Source organism: Natator depressus, chromosome 20, assembly GCF_965152275.1.
Source record: "Natator depressus isolate rNatDep1 chromosome 20, rNatDep2.hap1, whole genome shotgun sequence".
Lineage (NCBI taxonomy): Eukaryota > Metazoa > Chordata > Testudines > Cheloniidae > Natator > Natator depressus.
Genome location: NC_134253.1, coordinates 16,255,128 through 16,276,447, shown reverse-complemented (window position 1 = coordinate 16,276,447; position 21,320 = coordinate 16,255,128). Strand labels below are relative to the sequence as shown.

Sequence of the window (21,320 nt, the reverse complement as noted above, 5' to 3'; positions counted from 1 at the left end):
TGGTTCGTCCCCTGCCCGGGCCGGGCTCTGCATGGTCCAGACCCCCGCTCGGTGTCAGCGGGGCTTCCCATGAGCCGGGATCCTGGCAGCAGCGAATGCCCCGGGCTGTGAGGGGGAGCCGGGAGCCGGGAGCCGGGGGTGGGGGGCAGGGGCCTGTTGGCGGGGCGGCAGCAGAGGTGCCCCATAACTGTTGAGGGCGCGGAGCGATGCAAAGGCTCTGGGGCACGCAGCGGGGCTCGGGGCAGGCGCGCCGGAGACAAAGGCGTTTTGGTTTCCGGAGCGGCTTTGCACGCCGTGCTATGGAGTCTCAGCTGGGGACCGGTCTTGCAGGCAGCTGCTTGAGGTTACAGCCCACCGCGACGGGGAAGTCCCTCCTTGGCTGCACCAGACTTGTCAGGCTGTAGGACCCAAGGGAAAGGCTGCTGCAGCTGGTGTCCAGGGAGCTCTGGCAGGTAAGGAAGCCAGGGCCTGGGGAAGACCGGCTTTGTGGTAGGTAGACAGGTGGGGAATGGCCGTTGTGCCCCCCAGGAGAGCCCAGCCCCAGCTGTGTGATGGGGGGAGACGGGCAGGAGCTGGAGGCGCCGGGAGTAAAAGCTTGGAGCCAGCTGTGTGCAGGAGGGTCCGGGAGAGGCTCTAGCTGGGCGGGAACCGCCCTGAGCCTGCAGGCAGCTGGGGCAAGGTCCAGCTCTGTGCGGCAGCCCTGAGCCATCTCTGTGCAGGGGGAAGGGCAGGAAAGGAGCTAGCTGTGCCAGGGAGGTGCTGGGCACGGAGGGCTAGAGCCAGCTGTATGCGGAGGGAGCAGGAGCCGGGAAGAGGTGCAAGCACTAGCCACTCTGCAGCATGGTCGAGGGAGCCAGCGCCCTGCTGCCAAGTACCTTGCCCTGCCCGCCCAGGGGAAGCTCACGGCAGTTTTGCAGAGCCCAGGCCTGCGTGAGGAGGGGGAGAAGTTGGCAGCGAGTCTCATACACCAGCCAGCCCCAGCCTGTGCCCTGGGGAAGAGCCAGTTGGCTCCGGTGGATATAAGCCCTGGTAGAAGTCTTGGGGGAGAGGGGGACATGTGACCCTGTGTGACCCCCCCCACACACACACACACGCTGCCTCTGGGGAGCAGAAAGAGCTATTGGCTGTGTGGGGGAGCGCGGGGGGTTAGGAGCAGGAAGGGTTATTGGCTGGCTAAGGGGGCTGGGTTCTCTCCTGGCTCACACACAAAATCATAGAAGATTAGGGTTGGAAGAGACCTCAGGAGGTCATCTAGTCCAACCCCCTGCTCAAAGCAGGACCAACCCCAACTAAATCATCCCAGCCAAGGCTTTGTCAAGCTGGGCCTTAAAAACCTTGAAGGATGGAGATTCCACCATCTCCCTAGAGAACCCATTCCAGTGCTTTACCACCCCCCTTAGTGAAATAGTGTTTCTTAATATCCAGCCTAGACCTCCCCCACTGCAACTTGAGACCATTGCTTCTTGTTCTGTCATCTGCTACCACTGAGAACAGCCGAGCTCCATCCTCTTTGGAATCCCCCTTCGGGTAGTTGAAGGCTGCTATCAAAACCCCCCTCACTCTTCTCTTCTGCAGACTAAACAAGCCCAGTTCCCTCAGCCTCTCCACGTAAGTCAGGTGCCCCAGCCCTCTAATCATTTTCATTGCCCGCCGCTGGACTCTCTCAAATTTGTCCACATCCTTTCTGAGGTGGGGGGCCCAAAACTGGATGCAGTACTCCAGGTGTGGCCTCACCAGTGCCGAATAGAGGGGAATAATCACTTCCCTCGATCTGCTGGCAGTGCTTCTACTAATGCACCTGCTGGCAGTGCTCCTACCAATATGCCGTTGGCCTTCTTGGCAACAAGGGCACACTGCTGACTCATATCCAGCTTCTCATCCACTGTAATCCCCAGGTCCTTTTCTGCAGAACTGCTGCTTAGCCAGTTGGTTCCCTAGCCTGTAGCGGTGCATGGGATTCCTCCTTCCTAAGTGCAGGACTCTGCACTTGTCCTTGTTGAACCTCATCAGATTTCCTTTGGCCCAATCCTCCAATTTGTCTAGGTCACTCTGGACCCTTCCCTACCCTCCAGCGTATCTACCTCTCAGCAGCTCAGTAACGTACATACAGCTTGTAACAAAGGAACCCAGTGGCAGTTCACCCGCGGTTACAGCCCGGTCTTTCCCCACAGGATGCTACTGCTCACGGACTGGGTGCTGGAGCTGCTGAGCATGGAGCGGACCCCCTTCTGCGCCTACACCGTCTCCGCCCTGCTCCTTGCTCTGCTGGCCCTGCTCTTCCGCACCCTCCTGCAACTTGGGAGATCCTGGCACCGCTACTATGTGACCTGCCAGCGGCTGCGCTGCTTCCCGGAGCCCCCACGTCTCAACTGGCTGCTGGGACACTTGGGGACGGTAGGTGTCATGTCCCGTGGGGGCGAGAAGGGGGTGAGTGTCTTCTCTCCCCTCTTACTCCTTGTTGCCACTGACACGTGGCTTGACCCCTGCTGGGAGGAGCCACCCTTGCCCACCCCAAGGGAGGGGCTGGTAGAATAGCCCCTGAGAGGGCTGGGGGCAGGTGACCCTGCTGGTTCAAGCCTCTCCCTCTCTCCCAGGTGAAGGGCTTTGGCCCCAGCTGGTGCTGGCAAGGGGAGCATGGCATGGCAGGTTGCTCAGGGCGCCGTGCTCACTGCAGCTGCATGACACATGGGAATGGGGTTGGGACCGAGCAGGGGTAGGAGACGAGGGTCCTGGGACAGCTCCACCAGGTTCTCAGCACACGCCCTGTCTGGCACCAGAGTGAGCAGCGTCTGAACTCAGTCAGACTTCCTGACCCAACAAGGCGGGCCTGAGCTGGAGGCAGAGGCATTGGCCACACTGCTGCTCCCCATCCTGCTGTGGGTGGGGCCCTTCCTATGGTTGCTGGCTCTGATGCACCCCCGATACGGCAGGGCCCTGGGATCCATCTCTGGCACTGGATGGGGCAGGTGGGATGCCGGCCCACATGCAGAGTGAGACAGGGGTGCAAATGGCCCCCTAACCACTCAGTGCCCTGCACTCAAATGCCACATTCTCCAGGCAGGGCCCCAGGCTCAGCGTGGGATGTGCCCTGGTGGGTGTCTCTGGGTGCTGGTGCCCAGACACTTGCCCAGTGGCAGGGGCTCTAAGGGAACCAATCCATAGAAGCATCTCTGCTCACCACTGGCCCCTGCCATGCTCCCTGGCCCAGCCCCGTGACACCCCTGCCAGCCAGCTGCACCCCAATGGCTCTGCCTGCATTGGTGGTAAGTGGCCCCTGGGCCTGTTCGGCCGCCTTTGCTGTGGAGCAGGGAGGGTTATAAAGCCCCTGGCAGGATGGCCCCACCTGGGGTAGCTTTGGCAAGGGCATAGCCAATCACCATGTGCTGTGACATCGGGCATTGCAGGAACTCTGCCCCTCAGAGCACAGAGGGACCTAGGGGACCCAACTGGCTGCTTGGAGTGAGGCATGTTTGGCCTCAGAGCAGCCACCAGCGCAGTGAGGGGAGATAGGGTTGGTGTCAGAGGGTCCCTGACACTAGGGGTCGGGTCAGTGTGTAGGTCCCTGGGGAGAGGGGCAGTCTCGGAAATGTATTGCCTGCTCCGGGGAGCATCCCCCAAGATGGATGGGATGTGAGCACTGGGCAGGAGTGAGGGTCTTGACAGATACACTTGGTGAGGCATTGCCCACGGCAGTCCTGCCTCTGATCACAGGATCCGATTCTGCCCCTGCCTGGCATGCACTGACTTGCTCAGGAGTCCCGGGTAAGATTGGGTCCCTCCTATATTAACTCTGCCCCGTCCCTCCTGCAGTTCATACCTGGTGAGGAGGGGCTGAGCCTGGTGTCCCAAACAGTGGCTACATTCTCCCAGGCCTTTGTGACATGGATGGGGCCCTTCCTGCCAGTCCTGTGCCTGGTGCACCCTGATTTCCTCAAGCCGATCACAACAGCCTCAGGTACGCTGACTTCTGGGGGTGGTGGTGAGGCTCTGAGGGTATGTCCGTACAGCACATAGACACCTGTAGCTGGCTCGGGCTCAGACTGTGGGGCTGTTACCCTGCAGTGTAGATATTCCAGCTGGAGCCTGGCCTCTGGGACCTCCTCCCTGTGGGGTCCCAGATCTTGGGCTCCAGTTGAGCCCAAATGTCTATATCTCAGATTTACAGCCCTGAGTCCGAGTCAGCTGACATGGGCAGGTCACGGGTGTCTACATGCACTATAGACACAACTTGTGGGGCCAGAGATGGGAAACACCAGCTGGGCCCCTCTAGCCCGTGACCTCGGAACCTAAGCAGGACTGGCCCCAGCAATCTGTTCTCCAGGGCCCTGGCCAGGCTAGCTGTGAACATCCCAAGGGACAGGGCTCCCAGCCAGTCCCTTACCCCCAGTGTGACATCATGGTGGTATGAAGGCTTTCCTGACTTCCCCAGGGCAGGGCTGGGAGCCAGTCACCTGAGACCCTGCAGAGCAGCCCGACCAGAGCCCTGGGGAAGGCACCAGAGGGGACAATCCGCCTGGGGAGCTAATGGCCGTCTCCCTGCAATAGCTCCCCAGGGTCCGCACTGTCCAGCCTGGGTTTCCCTCTGCTCCAGGTCAACCCCCCAGCCCCATGGGTTACAACCCTCGTGTTCTCATACATAATCAGTGCAGGCCCCTTGGCTCAACTGACTCGCTCCTCTGCCCGGGTGAACCAATCCTTCCCTGCCACCTTGGCTGCTCTCCCCTGCGTTCTGCACTGTGTGGGCCCAGCAGCCTCTTCTGGCCTTGACCCCTGGGATTGGGTTACTGTCCAGGGGGCCCAGAGCTGAATGCAGGGTGGGTCAGGCCAGGAGGGACCATTCTGCTCCTCTAATCTGACTGCCAGTTTCACACAAGGCAGAGACCCTCCCCAGAGCTCCCTTCAGCCAGCCCCGAGCTCCTGGCTGTGCTGGAGGGAGCGTTGCAAAGGGACATTATCTTTGAAAACTTGTGGCGAACGGGGGAAGTCCCAGATGACTGGAAAAAGGCTAATGTAGTGCCAATCTTTAAAAAAGGGAAGAAGGAGGATTCTGGGAACTACAGGCCAGTTAGCCTCACCTCAGTCCCCGGAAAAATCATGGAGCAGGTCCTCAAGGAATCAATCCTGAAGCACTTACACGAGAGGAAAGTGATCAGGAACAGTCAGCATGGATTCACCAAGGGAAGGTCATACCTGACTAATCTAATCGCCTTCTATGATGAGATTACTGATTCTGTGGATGAAGGGAAAGCAGTGGATGTATTGTTTCTTGACTTTAGCAAAGCTTTTGACACGGTCTCCCACAGTATTCTTGTCAGCAAGTTAAAGAAGTATGGGCTGGATGAATGTACTATAAGGTGGGTAGCAAGTTGGCTAGATTGTCGGGCTCAACGGGTAGTGATCAATGGCTCCATGTCTAGTTGGCAGCCGGTGTCAAGTGGAGTGCCCCAGGGGTCGGTCCTGGGGCCGGTTTTGTTCAATATCTTCATAAATGATCTGGAGGATGGTGTGGATTGCCCTCTCAGCAAATTTGCGGATGATACTAAACTGGGAGGACTGGTAGATACGATACAGAGGGACCTAGACAAATTGGAGGATTGGGCCAAAAGAAACCTGATGAGGTTCAATAAGGATAAGTGCAGGGTCCTGCACTTAGGACGGAAGAACCCAATGCACAGCTACAGACTAGGGACCGAATGGCTAGGCAGCAGTTCTGTGGAAAAGGACCTAGGGGTGACAGTGGACGAGAAGCTGGATATGAGTCAGCAGTGTGCCCTTGTTGCCAAGAAGGCCAATGGCATTTTGGGATGTATAAGTAGGGACATAGCGAGCAGATCGAGGGACGTGATCGTTCCCCTCTATTCGACATTGGTGAGGCCTCATCTGGAGTACTGTGTCCAGTTTTGGGCCCCACACTACAAGAAGGATGTGGATAAATTGGAGAGAGTCCAGCGAAGGGCAACAAAAATGATTAGGGGTCTGGAACACATGACTTATGAGGAGAGGCTGAGGGAACTGGGATTGTTTAGTCTGCAGAAGAGAAGAATGAGGGGGGATTTGATAGCTGCTTTCAACTACCTGAGAGGTGGTTCCAGAGAGGATGGTTCTAGACTATTCTCAGTGGTAGAAGATGACAGGACAAGGAGTAATGGTCTCAAGTTGCAGTGGGGGAGGTTTAGGTTGGATATTAGGAAAAACTTTTTCACTAGGAGGGTGGTGAAACACTGGAATGCGTTACCTAGGGAGGTGGTAGAATCTCCTTCCTTGGAAGTTTTTAAGGTCAGGCTTGACAAAGCCTTGGCTGGGATGATTTGATTGGGGATTGGTCCTGCTTTGAGCAGGGGGTTGGACTAGATGACCTCCTGAGGTCCCTTCCAACCCTGATATTCTATGATTCTATGACAGCCCATCTCCGTGTAAAGACTCCCAGGGATGGCAAAGCCCCTGTGTCCCTGGGCCAGCTGTTCCCAGGGCTCGATCCCCTCCCTGTTAAACACTTGCACTGTGTTGCCAGTCTGAGTTCGTTCCTGCTGGATCTGACTCTGCCGCTGTCTGCTGGATGGCAGAGCCGTCTGCTGCCAGGCATCCCTGCCCATGGAGGGGCTGGTAGCTGGGATCTAGGCACCTCTTTTCCTGCTCTTGAAGAAATTAAATCCATTGGGCTCCTGTAGCCTCCCCCAGAGAGGCAGGTTTCCCAGAGCTTGAGGTGTTCTGGTGGCTCCTCCCAGACCCCTCCCCAGCTGTCGCTGTGCTATTTGAGGTGGGGGCACATTGGAGGGAGGGGCTATTGCCTCCCTGCTCCGTTGTGGGACAGCTCTGCCCAGGCAGCCCCAGGAAGCTTCAGCCTGTCTCTGGGGCCGTGCTGCAATGGAAACCCTGTCGGACAGGCTGGGCTGCGCAGCTCTACAGAATCCCCTTTTTCCCCCCGGGCGGTTCTGGATCCGCCCTGGAGTATAGGCTGCCTTAGTCCAGCTCCTCCAGCTCCCTTGATGTGACTGCTCTTGCTGCAGGCCACTGTCTGCACCAGCTCACCCTGGGCAAAGGCCGTCAACGTGCTCTGTGCAGGGAGGCAGGGGAATAAAATGGGGCCATGTAGCTGCGGGGGCCAGGTGTTTGGGGGGGGGGGTCTACCTTGTGTCCTAGTTTGTACCAGTTCCTGTCTGGCTCTTGAGAGATTGTGTCATTTGCTGCTTTGGGGAGTCCAGCCCAGCCCCTGCCACTCTCTGGATCCAGGGGCACCCAGAAGGCTGCCATAAGGGGATGGGCAGAGTCCCACTGGGGTGTGGGCGAGGAGTGCAGGAGCAGGCAGAACGGCTCCAGGTGCTGCAGCCTGCGAGCTATTCCCTGGCACCTTTGCAAGCGGGGGAGTGGCGCCCCTGCAGCATAGCCGCCCCTGGTGCTGCCGGAGAGCCATGGACTGTCCCTCACCCCATCCAGGCCACTGAGCACGATCGGCTCCTCTCCTGGGCACAGGGCACGCGGACTGGCTGTCTCCGGCATGGAGAGCCAAAGGTCCATAGGGGGGACTGAGGCTCTCGGCTCCAGCAGCACAGTGCCTGTGGCTCCTGGGAACAGCAGCAGGAGAGACCCAGCCATGCAGGGCAGGCCTAAGGCAGCACCCAGCAGGAGCTGCTGCACAGCCAAGACCCCTCCAGCCCGGGCAGGGTGATGGCTCGGGACAGACTGGGCAGCAGGGCCAAGGGGCACTGCCTGGCTGAATTCCTCAGGGGCAGCAAGCAGAGCCACCTCCCCACTGGGGACCTGTGTCATCAGTGGTCTTGCAGGAGCAGCTGGGGCCCCTGCGGGGGAGAGGGGAGACATGCACACACTCCAGAGGCAAGGGAGTGAAGGCCAGCAATGATCAGTGACGTGGGGAGCTCGTGCTGGCCCTGTCCCCTCCCTGCCGGCCAGGGAGAGTGGCCCCGGCCAGGGCCAGTTGCCCAGTGCTCTGGTGTCTCTTGTAGCGCCAGTCACCCCCGGGGCTGAGAGGAGCCAGTGGGTGCAGCAGAGGGTGAGGGTTCTGTGCAGCTGGGCCCCCCAGCACCGCCAGCGCAGGCCCCTCTCTGGTGAGCGAGTTGCTGGAGCTGTGCGCTGCAGGGGGACGAGCGATGAGCTGAAGCCAGACTCCGAAGGAATCCAGCCCCCAGCCTGGTCGGTGCTCCCTGGCCTGGGGGCTCCTGCTCCAGCCTCTTCTGCCCCCTTGCGGAGGGGACATCTCTGTCCCCGTTAACGTACTGCTGCCACTCTTCCCAATTAGCCCTGCTCCAAGTGGCGGCTGGGCCCGCAGGGCCAAGGGCACGTGGAGCTACGCTGGGGCTTGTTTGCTCATCCCTGAACTGCTGCCCTGCAGGGTGGTTGAGAAGTGACTCTGGAAGTTTCACCAGGGCCCTGAGTCCAGAGCTAAAGCAACAAATAGAAATGCTGCCCCTCCCCGCCAGCCTAGCATCCAGCCCCACCCCGCCAGCCCTTTGCATGACTCGCTGTGCCCAGGAACCCAGTGCAGTGTGCGGGAACTATGTAAACAATCCCGTTGCTGATGCAGCAGCGGGAACAGAGTCCAGCTCCCTCCCCCAGTGCCAGGCGGGCTTGGCAGGACACAGAGAGGGGAGGTCTGGCTTTAGTCCTCAAAGCCAGCAGCTGGGTCTGAGCAATGAGCGTTGCTCCCTGGAGCAGAGTTGGATGTCACGGGCCAGGACAGAGGTGCTTCGGGGCTCAGGAGCCCTCAGTCTCCTGCTCAGCTCAGCTGGATAGCAGAGAAGCGCAGGGCGGGGATGCAGTGCTGGGGCTGTGTGAATGCATGTAGCCAGTTCATGCCGGGGCTGAGGGCTCATGCTCGCTGCCCACTGAGCCCCCGGGTTCACCTCTGCACGGAGAATGGCTGGGAGCCGTGTTTGCAATAACACAGGGAGCCCCAAGTGGCCCCATCCAACCGACTGCCAGGTGAGGGCAGCCCCCCCTCCCCCATTAGAAATGAAGCCAGAGGCGCTCTGAGAGCAGGCAGCAGTGATTCTGTTGGGGAGCTGCCGCTCCTGCAGTGGGTTGAGTCGGGCGCTGGGCCCAGCATGTCACCCTGGCCGGAGACGTGGCCGGAGTCCCAGCTGGCCCGTGGCTAACCCATGGCTCCTCGTTGTAGGGTCAGAACACGGAGGAGGGGATGCAGTGCGTAGATGAGCTCGTCGGGCGCTACAGCCACTCCTGCCTTTGGTGGTTTGGGCCCTGGTTTCCCATTCTCCGGCTCTTCCACCCAGAGGCCGTTAAACCTGTGTTGCTGGAGTCAGGTAGTGAGGGTGGCCCCAGCGCCAGGAGTTTGTGTGCCTGTCTGTCTCTCTGTCTGTCCTGGGGCTCAGGAGGGTTGGATTCCCAGCAGGCGCCTGGAGCTCTCGATGTTACGTGTGCTGCACCCGCCATGACGGGACCTCTGGGGACATGGGCCCAGTGGTGAGAGGGCAGCTGCTCCCTAGAAAAGCCCCCGGCCAGGAGGACTGGCTGCTGAGACCAGCCCTCCTCCACGTGGCTGAGGAGGAAGCTGTTTGGCTGTCGGGGCTGGGGGAAGGTATCGGGTCTTGGGCCAAGCTCAGCTCGGCAGGTGGCTGTTCATTGGGCTGCTTGTCTGGCTGGGTGCTGCCAACCCAGGGTCCTTAGTGAGTCCCCCTGGCCCCAGAGGAGTTAGGGCAGAGGCTGTAGCCATCCCTTAGCATCCTGAGAGGAGCACATCCCGCTGGCTGAAGCCCAGCAGGAGCTGCTGTCAGCCTCTGGGCCAGTGACCCATGGGAGCAAAGGTTCATTGAAGCCCTGCCGGCATCCCTGGCTGGTGATAGGCGAGTGGGGGATCTGATAGCAAACAGCTGGCTCAGGGACATCTTACGCCCTTCATCAGCTCAGTCCATGGTCCCAAAGGGGGCACGGCAGGGTTGTGGGATGAAGGGGACAATGAGGGAGGTGGTCCGGGGGAGAAACAGGTCAGGGGGAGTCATAAGGACCAAATGGCCGATGTTCTTGGGGGGGCCTATGGGGAGCAGCAGAGAGTGTGAGGCTGATACTGTTGTGGGGGTGCATGGCCGTGAGGCTAGTGGGATGTTGGGGGTGGGGGAATCTGGAGAATGGTGCAGAGAGGGGGTGGTCCTGGGGCTAGTGGTGCAGAGGGGGCAGTTTCTGCCCCTGTTCTCTCTGGCTGACCCAGGGAGAGGAGCAGCTGTGGCCAGCTCAGTCTCAGGGAGCTGGGCCTGCCAAGCCACCTTTGCCCGTCTCCCGTGCCACCCACGCGAGTGCCAGCCATTCGCACAGCCCTGCGAGGTAGGGAGTCACTGAGGTACAGAGGGGGCAGGGGACTCACACAGCATGTCCATGTAAGAGACAGGAATAGAACCCAGGAGTCCTGGCTCCCAGCCCCCTCCAGACCCTGCTGTAGCCACAGGATCCCCACTCTGCTCACAGAGCCAGGGAATACAGCTAATAAGGGAGTTTTAAAGATGCCAAGCTCTCTATTGTGAAGGCCCCACGTGACTGCCAAGCTCACGCGGTCCGTGGGTCACAGGCACTGCCCCAGGAGGAGTCTCTGTCGCGCTGCAGGCCCGGCCCAGGCTGCGGATGCTGCTTGCCCCCCGTGTCCTCCACTCGCTCAGAGCAGAGCCTGCTCTGTGTGAGGGGCCTGGTGGCTCAGCGCCTGGTCCCTGTCGTGTGGCTCCTTCACGCTGTTCACTGAGCCTGTCCTGTTGCCCCAGCAGCCGCCCTCCTGGCTGCTAGGGTGGAGCCTGGAGCAGGGTGTCCAGCAGGGTTCTGCCTTGTCTGATGGGGGCTGCTTTCACAGGGCGATGCGCCAAGGCTCCTTAGGAAACAGCCTGTGGAGCAGGCGGGCACTGGACAGACCCACATTCCTGCAGCTGCCCCTTTCCAGACCAAAAGGGGGCCCGTAGGTGCTGCAGCTCCAGCCGGGGCTCCGATAACAGTAGTCCTGCACTCCTTCCCTGTGTCCTATGCCGTGTATGTGTGTGTGAGCGCTAACGCCAGGGTGCACCCCATTACCGCCCCCCGTGCCGTGTGTGTCTGAGCACTAACACCGGGCTGCGCCCATCTCTGTTCCACTCTGCCGTGTGTGTGTGTCTCAGCACTAAACCCCAGATGTGCCGCATCTCTGCACCCCCGAGCCATGTGTGTCTCGGCACTAACCCCTGGGCCTGCCCGTCTCTGGTCTCCCCCACAGTTGCCATCGCACCCAAGGACTACCTGTTCTACGGCTTCCTGAAGCCCTGGCTGGGTGAGTGCCCTTTCTTCTGGGCTTGGATCTGCTGTGCTTGGTGTCATGGGGCCCGAACCCCAGGGGAGGGGCTTGTGGGGAATGGAGGGTGTGATGTTCCCCTCTGGTGTTATCTGGACCGATGATCAGCTAGGTCACTCCAATCCTTGACTCTGGGAGCCAGCCTTACCCTGCTCTGCTGTGACAACCCCCACTCCGGGGCTGTTCACGCACAGCCCCTGGCATGTAAGCTGCTCCTTGGTCTGTGCAACCGAGTGACACTAGCCAATATCTCTGGTTCCAGACACAACCCTAGGAACCTCCGTCTTGCAGTGTCCAGTTATGTCCGCTGCAAGCTTATGAGACTTCATCAATTTAACAAAGAAATTGATATTTACCAGGCTTGTTCTCCCAAGGGGAGTCTCTGACACACTTCAAACCAAATGCACTGCGTCAGGTAGAATAAACAAAGAGATTTATTGACTACAAAGATAGATTTAAGTGATTTATAAGTCAAAGCAAAACAAGTCGGATTTGGTCAAATGAAATGAAAGCAAAACTCATTCTAAGCTGATCTTAACACTTTTAGTGTCCTTACAAATTTAGATGCTTCTCACCACAGGCTAGCTGGTTGTCCTTCAGCCAGGCTCTCCCCTTTGATCAGCGCTTCAGTGGCTTGGTGAGGTCTGTAGATGGAGGTGGAAGAGAGAAGAAGACCATGGCAAACATCTCTCCCTTTTATCATGTTCTTTCTTCCCTCTTGGCTATGCCCCCCCACCCTGACCCTTCAGCGTCAGGTGAGCATTACCTCATCGCAGTCCCTGACTGACCAAGGGAAGGGGGATGGCTCACCAAGTTCCTACACCAAAGGCTCTTAAGCAAAGTAAGCTATCGTGGGATAAGAGGGAAGGTCCTTTCTGGATCAGTAACTGGTTAAAAGACTGGAAACAAAGGGTGGGAATAAATGGTCAGTTTTCAGAATGGAGAGAGGTAATAGTGGTGTCCCCCAGGGATCTGTACTGGGACCAGTCCCATTCAACATATTCATAAATGATCTGGAAAAGTGGGTAAACAGGTGACAGAATTTACAGATGATACAAAACCACTCAGGATAAGTCCAAAGCAGACTGCAAAGAGTTTCAAAAGGATCTCTCCAAACTGGGTGACTGGGCAACAAAATGGCAGATGAAATTCAATGCTTGATAAATGCAAAGTAACGCACATTGGAAAACATAATCCCAACTATACATAAATAATGATGGGGCCTGAATCAGCTGTTACCACTCAAGAAAGAGATCTTGGAGTCATTGTGGATAGTTATCTGAAAACATTCACACAATGTGCTGCGGCAGTCAGAGAAGCGAACTGAATGTTGGGAACCATTAGAAAAGGGAGAGATACTAATGCAGAAAAATATCATATTGTCTCTATATAAATGCATGGTACCCCCACATCTTGAATACTGCATGCAAGTGTGGTTGCGCCATCTCAAAAAAGATATATTGGACGTGGAAAAGGTTCATAAAAGGGCAACAAAAATGATTAGGGGTATGGAACAGGTTCCATATGAGGAAAGATTTTTCAGCTTGGAAAAGAGACGACAAAGGAGGGATATGGCCACTGTTGGCAGACAGGACACTGGGCTGGATGGACCATTGGGCTGATCCAGTCTGTCCATTCTTATGTCAGTGTGGAGCTGGAGCTACTCGTGCCATAGCCGTGAGCACCAGCACATGGGTGTGCCCAGGATCACACACACACGCCTTCACATGCGCACGTACCTCTATGCACATACCACCATGCACCTGCACGTACACACACGCATGCACCTGCATGTTCATGCCCACATGTGCCCCCACAAACACACACACATATGCTTCACTCACACCCCCACCCATGCACGCATTGCACACGTGCACGCACTCTCGTGCCTGCCCAACATGCACCAGGGAGGTTGATTCTCGCTGAGCACCCCAGCTGGCTGAGACCCAGCAGGCTGGAGGGGGCCTGGGCTGCGGGATCTCTGCCAGGGCTCTGAGCTGAGTGCCTGTCATCTCAGGGGACGGTTTGCTGCTGAGCAATGGTCCGAAATGGGTGCGGCACCGGCGCATGCTGACGCCAGCCTTCCACTTCGACATCCTGAAGCCCTACGTGAAGATCTTCAGCCAGAGCACTGACATCATGCATGTGAGTAACCCCCTCCTGTCATGGCACCAAATCCATGCCTGTGCCTCTGGCCCCTCCCACGGCGCACACTGCCCTGGCACCCGCCAGCCTGCCCAGGACCCTCCCCCGCCCACGGCACACACTGCCCTGGCACCCGCCAGCCTGCCCGGGACCCTCCCCCCCCCACGGCACACACTGCCCTGGCACCCGCCAGCCTGCCCGGGACCCTCCCCCCCCCACGGCACACACTGCCCTGGCACCCTTCAAATCCCAGCCTGCCCGGGACCCTCCCCCCCCACGGCACACAGTGCCCTGGCACCATGCCACCCCCCAGCCTGCCCGTGTACCCTCCCCCCAATGGCACACACTGCCCTGGCACCTGCCAGCCTGCCTGGGACCCTCCCCCCCAAGGCATATGCTACCTTGGCATCTGCCAGCCTGCCTGGGACCCTCCCCCCCACGGCACACACTGCCCTGGCACCCTTCAACAGCCTGCCCGTGACCCTCCCCCCAATGGCACATGCTGCCCTGCCACCCCCAGCCTGCCCGTGACCCTCCCCCCATGGCACACACTGCCCTGGCACCATGCCACCCCCCAGCCTGCCCGTGTACTCTCCCCCCAATAGCACACAGTGCCCTGGCACCTGCCAGCCTGCCTGGGACCCTCCCCCCCATGGCACATGCTACCCTGGCACCTGCCAGCCTGCCTGGGACCCTCCCCCCCACGGCACACACTGCCCTGGCACCCTGCAAACCCCAGCCTGCCCATGACCCTGCCCCCATGGCACACACTGCCCTGGCACCCTGCCACCCCCAGCCTGCCCGTGACCCTCCCCCCTTGGCACACACTGCACTAGTGCCTTCCTCCCTTGGCATATGTGGAACCAGCAGCCTGCCCTCCCCATGCCTCCCCCACACCCTATGCAATATGCTGTACCATCACTACACTGTGCCTCTGGCCCTGCACCGCCCCCCAAGCATATACTGCACCAATACCCTGCCCACCCACCCGCCTGCCCACTGCTCTTTCACCTGCCCCCACCACATGCCCAGCCCTGTCACTGCACCAGTCCACTAGCCTCCTCCCCTGTCTGTTTGCCTGTCTCTGATGCTGGCTGACCCGCATTGCATGGGCACTGGGCTCCGCAGTGCTGTCCCTGCAGGCAGCTGCTCGGGGGCGGCTCTCACGGGCACTGTTCCCCCACAGGCCAAGTGGCGCCGGCTGGTGGCGTCAGGCTCCACCTCCCTGGACATGTTTGGTCAGATCAGCCTCATGGCCCTGGACAGTTTGCAGAAATGCGTCTTCGGCTACAACAGCAACTGCCAGGAGTGAGTGACGCGGGGGCAGCTCCCCCAGCAGGGCCCCGCGCTGACCCGAGGGTGGGAGCCCCCTCACTGGGGGAGGTCAGAGTGGGGAGAATGGGCTGCAGGGTCCCTCCCTCCCTCCCTTCCTGGCCTGGCCCCAGTGAGCCTGGCCAGATTCACGGAATGGGTCCCTGAACTGGAGATCCCAGGGAGGGGAGGGTGTTACTGCAGGCCTGGGCAGGGGCTCTCCAGTGGGGTGTCTGGAGGCATTGGGGGGTTGCTATAGTGGCTGCGCCAGGCCCTGGTCAGCACTGGGGGTGGAGCTCCTTCAGCTCACTGCGCGGAGGCTGGTGCTTGGTGCTTGCACTCGCAGGTCTGTCTGCTAACGCCTGTGGGGTCGGCATGGCTGTGCTGTGACTCTCTTGGGGGATGATCCTGCTGTTGCATGCCTCTCGCTGCCAGGAAGCTCCTCACCTCAGTCCCATCACCCCAGAACCCTCCTGCCCCCAGTTTATACATGTACTGCAGGGCCCTCGTCGGCAGCTTGTACCTGTTTTACTGCACTGGTGCACTTACAGACATGAGTATAATTCTTGAGGTTCAGATTTATAGCCGAGATGGAGAGCTTTGTAGAGGCAAAGAGTTCTTTCAGAAATAGTCCATTGGTTATAGTCAAGTGTTTATATTCAGGGCGGTCCAGTCAGAACTGGGATCTCAGTCCTTGTGGCTTAGGCTTCCCCTGTGTGAAGCCTCAAGCAGATCTGAGATAAACAGGATCAGGACCCAAGGGTCTTTTATACAACTCCAGGCCTTCTTTGACAGGCCGGAGTCCTTAGGCCAACAAAAGGCAATCGGGGCGACTTTGAAGTAGGTCCATCACCGGTAATTAGCTACACGAAGTAACACAAGGCAGTTGCCGGTTTTTCCACCAGTCGCAGATGATTGGCTATACATTTCAAAGAGAGAGGAATACAGCGACGATATCCTGCGTTTACAGTTCATTGATGTTCTTTTGATCTCTGAATTAACCGAATACAGCATGGACAAGGACTGTTTGATTACATTGTTGACCTCTACTAATATGTACGTAAATACCCAAAACCACAAACGTAATCTCCCCATATGTTTTTAAGGGTTCAATCTGAGTCATTTGTCCTGCAGGATGCTTAACCCTTTCTGGTCATTTGTCACCGTCCCACATTGGCTGAGCCGCAGCAGCAGTCAGAGGCACCCAAGCTTGGTCCCTTCCCCGCCGGCTGGCCCGGAGATCCCGTGGCTGGGAGATCACGCCATCGCTCTGTGGCGAGGCCCAGCCCACGGGGATCCCCCAGCTCTGATCAGGGCGCCCCCGCCCCGGCCTGTCAGGCACATGCTGGCCTGTTGTGTTGCAGGACACCCAGTGACTACATTGCAGCCATCCTGGAGCTCAGCTCCCTGGTGGTGCGACGCCAGCACCGCCTGCTCCTGCACTGCGACTTCCTGTACCGCCTGTCACCCGACGGGCGGCGCTTCCGGCGCGCCTGCGACACCGTGCACCGCTTCACGGCCGACGTGGTGCAGCGGCGCCACCAGGCCCTGAGCCGCCTGGGCAGGGAGGCCTGGCTCAAATCCAAGCAGGGCAGGACGGTGGACTTCATTGACATCCTGCTCCTGGCCAAGGTAACATGGTGGGGGGGCCTGCCCCATGGGGGTGGGGGGAAGTCACGGATGTCCTGCGATTGGCCAAGGGGACATGGGGGGGCCTGCCCCATGGGGGTGGGGGGAGGTCACGGATGTCCTGCGATTGGCCAAGGGGACACAGCAGGAGATCATGCCCTCGGGAGCATGGGGGTTCGTTGACGTCCAGGGCAGGGCCTGGAGTTCCCATTTGGCACTGCCAGAGAGTCCTGGGGAGCCAGGTGGAAGGTGCTGTGTGATGTCTGTCACACCAGGACTTGCCCCCCGGCCCAGCTCTCTGGGGCGGCCCAGCCAGAGCTGCCTTCCCAGCATGCTCAGCGTGGAGCGATATGAACTGCACTTGGCGACATGGGGCTGGCACCTCTGGGGAGCTCTAACACCAGAGCCAGGCTGGGCATGGGGGAAGGGGGGAGCCCACCTTGGGGCCTGGGGCTGTGGGGTAGGGCAGGGACTGCCTCTTTCCCCGGGCTGGGTGGAGGGAAGATGGCCAAGCTCACTCCACCCCAAGATGTCCCATCCTCCCAGGATCTGAAATGGGGGAGGCGTGGGCCGGTGGGGCTGGGGTCCCTGAGTCACGGGGAGCCAGGTTACCCGTCCAGCAGTGTGTGCTTTGTGCAGGATGAGGACGGCCAGGACCTGTCAGACGAGGACATTGCAGCTGAGGCCGACACCTTCATGTTTGAGGGTGAGGAGCCCCCCTGGAGAGGAGGTGGGGGGCTCTCCTGCTGACCTCACAGCCTCATGTGGGAGGATGGGGCCTCCGCAGATGACATGGCTCTGGGGGGAGGGCAGGAGAGCTGGGTTCAGTCCCTGGCTCTGAGTGACCTGGGTGTGCCTTTCTGTGAAATGGGGCTAAGACAGATCTGCCCCTGGGCACTGCCAGACAGTCCCAGCAACGGAGGAGGTGGTGGTAGTGGAGACAGATGCTCAGAGTCACCCCATTTGCCCCGCAGGCACGAGGGGCCTGGAGTTCCCAGCTGGCGCTGCCAGAGAGTCATGGTGAGGAAGGCCCCGGAGGAGGTGCTGGCAGGGGGAGGGTCCCTCCAGCCCCGGACTCTCCACGGTCCCTCTCTGCCCCCGCGGCTCTCACGCTGCGCTGGCCTCTCTCTGCAGGCCACGACACCACAGCCAGCGGCCTCTCCTGGGTGCTGTATAACCTGGCCTGTCACCCCGAGTACCAGGAGCGCTGCCGGGAGGAGATCAAGGACTTAATGCGGGACAAGGAATCGGAGGAGGTTGAATGGTGAGATGGCTGCTTCAGCTGCAGTGCTGGCACTGTCCAGTGCAGTGCTGACCCCCAGTACCCCCACTTCCACACCCTTTAGTTCCAGCACAGCCCCCACCCCACCTGTGAGGGTTAGCCCAGCTGCTGCCCTCCCCTCCCCACCAGTCTATGCCTAGCACTGGGGTCCCTTCACTTCTGCCAGCCCCACAAGCTGGAGGGCTTCCCCTGCAAGATGGGCCTAGGCTGCTCCCCAGTGCCCGAGGGCCCTGCTGCTCTGGGTTTTGCATGTCCCGCCCTGGATGCCCAAGGACCCTGCCACTCAGATGTGCATGCTCCCCCCCCTCATCACAGTGTTGTTTGTCCCCACAGTGCCAGCTACATGCCTATGCGAGTCTGTCCCAGCCCCATTGTCTGGCTCATGGGCTCACACTGGGCCCCTCATGCATCCACCTCTGGGGCCAGCGCTAAGCTCTGCTCTCTGCAGGGAGGACCTGTCCCAGATGCCCTTCTCCACCATGTGCATCAAGGAGAGTCTGCGCCTGCACCCGCCCGTCACGGCTGTGTCCCGGCGCTGCACCGAGGACATCAAACTGCCTGACGGACGTGTCCTACCCAAAGGTACCAGCCTTCTTCCCTGCCCCCCAGCCAGGGGCATGGCACCGGAACTGGGCCCATAACCCCTGTGGCGCACAACCCCTCCCCTCCTTCTCCCTTTCCTCTCTCTAATGAGGCAGTTTCCTCTCTGGCAGGGAACGTCTGTCTGATCAGTATCTATGGGACACATCACAATCCTGCTGTCTGGCCGGAGCCCTAGGTACCACTGGTCACTCTGTTCTGCCCCTTTGGCTCTACTCCACCCCACGGCCACCTTCAGCGTGGCACCAGGGGGCGCTGTGCTGCAGAGAGTGGGATTGCGGGGCTTGGTAGGGGCACTGTCCCCTCGGAGTCATTGCTGACCCAATGCCCCAGCGTGGCACTAGGGGGTGCTGAAGTGCCATCAAAGTAGCAGCTTCCTATTCCCAGTGACCCTCCCCAGAGAGGAAGCTCCTCCTCCCCCCCCCAGCTCGCCTAGAGGGGAGTGAGGGTTGCACCCCCATTCACACTGGGTGGGGCTGGGTCACTGAGTGCTGGGTGGAGGCAGAACCATCCCCGCTGCCAGCACATGGCCCCAGTCGGAAGCTCACTCCTGGGGAGCCTGGTGCCCAAGCTGCACCCGGAGAGGGGCTGCCTTTGCTCCCCCTTGGCTCAGGGACCAGCCCCACACCCCACCCTTCACCCTCGCTCCCCTCACCGTGCCTTGTGGTTGCTGCTCCAGGTCTATAACCCACACCGCTTCGACCCAGAGAACTCCAAGAACCAGCCCCCACTGGCCTTCATGCCCTTCTCTGCTGGACCCAGGTAACCTGCCTGCCGGGCTCAGAGCCCCTCGCCGCACGAACTGCCCCCTCCCCCAACCCCAGCTGCCCACCAGCAAGCGGCTCCCTGGCTGCAGTGAAGAATTGTGGGATACGCAGGAGGTGGCCTCTGGTCAGTGTTGGGGTCAGCTGTTATTGCTGAGGATCTGTCCCTTCTCCCACAGGGGGGTGGGCTCCCCTCAGCATCTGTCTGTCCCTGCAGGCAGTGGGCTTTGGGGTGTCTGTCTGTCCCTGCTCCCCCATCCCTGCCCTCACATGGGGTGTGGTTTCCAGGCGAAGAGCACCGGCTGACACCCCTGGCTTTCTCGCAGGAACTGCATCGGGCAGAACTTCGCCATGGCAGAGATGAAGGTGGTGCTGGCGCTGACCCTGCTGCGCTTCGCCCTGCGGCTGGACGAGAGCAGGCCTGTGCGGCGCAAGCCCGAGCTGATCCTGCGCAGCGAGAATGGGCTGTGGCTGCACCTGGAGCCGCTGGGGCCCAGCCGTGAGAGCCGGCCCCCCGCACCGCGCTCCTAGGGCCGTGCACTCCGGCCCGCTGCGGGGATCCAGCCTGCTCCGCACAGCTCAGGGGCCTGCTGAGTGGAGGACCAGGTGGGGATCATGGTGGGGCCAGCTCTCTCCTCTAATCTAGACCAGCCCTCTGTACCAAAGGAGGCGCTGTGGGTCCAGGCATGGGGCCCCTCAGGTGCTGCAGGCTCCTTTCAGACACCAGCTGCTTAGCCCTCCCCTACCTGCCCCTGGGAGGCAGGGTGACAAGTGCCTCTCCCCAGCCCCGCTGGATGCCCACGGCCACCTGGTGACTCAATGTCAGAGCTAGAAATGGAGCCAAGCAGCCTGGCTCCCGGCCCTGCCCGCTCACAGCCTGGGCGACCACTTGGCCTGCGTTCCCTGCTCCCACTGGCCAGAGGCAGGGTGCCAAGCTGTCTGGCCACTAGTCTAGGATGTGGGAGACCCATGTTCAATTCCCCGCTCTACCACAGGCTCCCTGTGTGGCCTTGGGAAAGTCACTCAGCCTCTGGCCCTCAACTCCCATCAGTGCAATGGGGCTAATGGCCCTGCCCACAGGGGATGAGGGTAAATGCAGTTGGGGGGTGAAGTGCCACATACTTATGGTGGGGCATCTAAGAAGACGTGGTCAATAACCCTAAATGCTATGGGCTTGTTAGTGGATTAGCCCCTGCTTTCTCGCCAGCCCACCTGTGCCCCGATGCTGCTGTCTGGAGCTGAGGGTCTGGTCTGTCTCTCACTCCTCTTCCCCGGAGGGTAGGCATCTTCCCTCCTGCTCTGTCCTGCTCCCCCGACTCCTGCACTCATCAATCCACCTGCCTGGCCTGGGGCATGAACAGCTGAGAGGCCTGCGGGCAGGTGGCTCAGTGCTCTGGCCGATCTTCCTGAGGGGCCCCCAGTGGCCCAGGTGAGCGCTGGCAAAGGCCATTTCTCACTCTGCTGTAGGTGGCTTTGGGGTGGGCTAGCGATCCAGGGGGCAGCTGCCCAGCAATCGCAACCTGCTGCCTGCAGTCACCTGGGGGAGTTGGGGCAGGGAAGCCTTTGTTACTCACACACACATACAATTCCCCATTGTGTGTGTGTTTATCGCCAGACCGTGCCCGGGAGGGCTGGCTGCAGACCCAGCAGGGACCCACTCCCTCCCACAGGGAACTCATGGCTCAGAGACAAACAATGGTTGAGAGAGCGAGCAGGGGGCCATATGTGGCCGCTGGGGCAGATGGACCTGGAGCTGGGGGACAGTTGGTTTCATGATATTTCTAAGTTGGTTCCGGAGCATGGCGAAGTCCAAGGCCCCTGCTGCAGGGTCGAGGCCACGAGGCTTTGGGATCTGGCCTCGGGGTTTCAGGATCTGGCCACTGAGCTTTGGGTTCTGTCCCCCGGCCACATGGCGGCAGGCTCCAGCCCCAGGCCCACCCCCCCCCCCCCGCCATCTCCCCAGTCCCTGCTGCCTCCTCGAGCCCCAGACTTCAACCGCGTGCTCCATTCCTTGGCCACAGGGCTTCAGGCCCCAGGATCTGGCCATGGGTCTTCTGGCTCTGGTCCCCAGCTGTGAGGCAGCAAGCGCCAGCCCCAGGCTCACCAACCCCCCCTTTGCCCAAGCCCACTCTGCCTCCTCCAGCCCCGGGTTTTTGGGCTCTCTGGCTCTGGCTCCTGGCCATGCAGCAGCAGGTGCAGGCCCCCAGCTCCCCCCTCTCCACCATCAACTCTGGCCCCTGCTGCCACTCCCACCCCCACAGTCCCACATTGCCTCCACCAGCTCCCTATTCATTCCACCCAGTGCCCTGGGCCCCCA

General features: G+C 60.2%; 1 pseudogene; it reads left to right on the top strand.

The window, feature by feature from the left end:
• Window positions 1-219: 219 nt before the first annotated feature.
• On the top strand, window positions 220-19,652 carry LOC141974860 (ultra-long-chain fatty acid omega-hydroxylase-like; annotated as a pseudogene).
• The last annotated feature ends 1,668 nt before the right edge of the window (window positions 19,653-21,320 follow it).